Raw genomic sequence first — 3,041 nt, forward strand, 5'->3', positions numbered from 1 at the left:
AATCTCCGAAACACTTCCGATGTTCCTGGTCCAATTCGAGTAACTTGGCACAGGTCATAGGAAGCACGACAGGGAACACGTATATTCACGTAAAGTAAGTCAAACTCGACTGAGAGCAGCGTTTGATTTACTGGGGGAGGGGGGAAATATATGGATTTCCTTTGTTATAAACAACGGAGCTATCATTGCCTGTGGCTGCTGCGACATTAATTTATTTTGAAAGTAAATGTAGGTGGTGAATTTTTTTTAGTAGAAAATCTAAGAAAGAACTTGTCCTAATAAGGATCTAACTATAAAAACATGGAAGGTAAAACAATAGAGATAGACAGGAAGGTTAATTAACCTTGGTAATAAAAACTTCCACGTAATGGTCCCAATGGGAGTTCTGAGCACATCGAGGTTCTGTCTTTGACTTTATTGCTGAAGCTCACTTACTCCCGGCCTTAGTTCAATTATCCTTGTGTCCCACTGTGTTTAACTATTTTTGTCCCCCACGCGTTTCTTTCGGTTATTTATTACTTTTATATTTTTATTCAAGTATTTCACTGTCTTATCGGACATGTTGTGCATAGATTGCTGCATATTATCAACGGTTAGTTCGACTGAAAAGGGGCCATCCGCCTTTCTTTCTTTTTTTTTTTTTTTCGCAGGCATTACGTCTAATGTTTTCGTTATTTATGCCAAATTTGTCTCCATATCTTTTCTACTTCGTTGTATCCTTAATCGAGCTTCTTCTTCTTTTTGTTTCAGTGTTACATGCGGGACATAGCCACAATCCTCACGTTTGTTCGGTCATTTAATTTCTGGAGTTATTCTAAGCCCACACAATATTATGTATTGTAATAGACTGGAAGATCTTATGCCGCGTCTTGTCCAGAACTTCCTTCGTTTTGTCCGTGTCTTTTGGCTTATGCGGAGCGAAAGTTCGTCTGCTTCTCTGCCTCTTGCAGAGAAGCAGAGACGCAGACGAAGCAGAAGCAATTGCGATTGTGCCAGAACGCAGGGTTTTCATTACGTGGAAGTTTTAGAGCGCAGCTCTTAGGGGCCCGTTCCCGGCTTGAGCGGCGTCGCCGTCGGCGTCGGCGTCGGCGTCGGCGTAACCGCAACCCTCGTAACCCTCGTGAGGGTTACGAGGGTTACTTACCCTCGTAACCCTCACGAGGGTTACGAGGGTTTTTACCCTCAGAAGGGTTACCTTCACAAGGGTTACCCTCACGAGGGTTACTTACCCTTGTAACCCTCACGAGGGTTACGAGGGTTAGTAACCCTCGTGAGGGTAACCCTCGTAACCCTCAAAAGGGTTACGAGGGTTAGGTTACCCTCGTGAGGGTAACTCTCATAACCCTCGTGACCCTCACGAGGGTTACTTACCCTCGTAACCCTCACGCGGGTTACGAGGGTTAGTAACCCTCGTGAGGGTAACCTTCACGAGGGTTACCCTCACGAGGGTCACGAGGGTTATGAGAGTTAACCTCACGAGGGTCACGAGAGTTACCCTCACGAGGGTCATGATAGTTACCCTCACGAGGGTCACGAGAGTTGCCCTCACAAGGGTTACTAGGGTTACCCTCACGAGGGTCACGATGGTTACCCAGGTCAAGTGACCCCCCTGAGGTCACGTGACCTGGGGATACCCCCCGAGGTCACGTGACCCCCCGTTGACGTCATAGCCACTGATGACGTCATCCGTGACGTCACTGATGACGTCACCGGCATCCGCATCGTCATCGTCACTGATGACGTCATCAGTGACGTCACTAATGACGTCACCGGCATCCGCATCGTCATCATCATCACTGATGGCATCATCAGTGACGCTACCGATGACGTCATCGGTATCGTCACGTGACCCCCCGACGTCACGTGACGCCCCAAGGTCACGTGACTCCCACAAGGTCACGTGACCCCCAAGGTCACGTGACCCCCCCGCCCCCCGAGGTCACTTGAGCCCCCCCCCCCCAGTACCCTTCCCTCCTCCTCCTCAAGAGCTGCGCTCTAATTCGGCGTTACAGGGAGTTGTAAACGGCTTTCATTTTAGAGCGCAGCTCTTAGGGGCCCGTTCCCGGCTTGAGCGGCGTCGGCGTCGGCGTCGGCGTAACCGCAACCCTCGTAACCCTCGTGAGGGTTACGAGGGTTACGAGGGTTAATCTCATGAGGGTTACCCTCACGAGGATCACGAGGGCCACGAGGGTTACTTACCCTTGTTACCCTCACGAGGGTTACGAGGGTTAGTTACCCTCAAAAGGGTTACCTTCACGAGGGTTACCCTCACGAGGGTTACTTACCCTTGTAACCCTCACGAGGGTTACTTACCCTTGTAACCCTCACGAGGTTTACGAGGGTTAGTAACCCTCGTGAGGGTAACCCTCGTGAAGGTAACCCTTTTGAGGGTTACCAGGATCAGTAACCCTCGTGAGGGTAACCTTCACGAGGGTTACCCTCACGAGGGTCACGAGAGTTATGAGAGTTACCCTCACGAGGGTTACCCTCACGAGGGTCACGAGGGTTATGAGAGTTACCCTCACGAGGGTCACGAGAGTTACCCTCACGAGGGTCACGAGAGTTACCCTCACGAGGGTCACGAGAGTTGCCCTCACAAGGGTTACTAGGGTTACCCTCACGAGGGTCACGATGGTTACCCAGGTCAAGTGACCCCCCCTGGGGTCACGTGACCTGGGGATACCCCCCGAGGTCACGTGACCCCCCGTTGACGTCATAGCCACTGATGACGTCACCGGCATCCGCATCGTCATCGTCATCATCACTGATGACGTCCCCGGCATCCGCATCGTCATCAGTGATGATGACGATGACGATGCGGATGCCGGTGACGTCATCAGTGACGTCACTGATGACGTCACCGGCATCCGCATCGTCATCATCATCACTGATGGCATCATCAGTGACGCTACTGATGACGTCATCGGTATCGTCACGTGGCCCCAGGTCACGTGACCCCCCCGACGTCACGTGACGCCCCAAGGTCACGTGACTCCCACAAGGTCACGTGACCCCCCGCCCCCCGAGGTCACTTGACCCAC

Source organism: Ixodes scapularis, unplaced genomic scaffold (genome assembly GCF_016920785.2).
Source record: "Ixodes scapularis isolate PalLabHiFi unplaced genomic scaffold, ASM1692078v2 ptg001029l_1___fragment_2___debris__unscaffolded, whole genome shotgun sequence".
Taxonomy (NCBI): Eukaryota; Metazoa; Arthropoda; class Arachnida; order Ixodida; family Ixodidae; genus Ixodes; species Ixodes scapularis.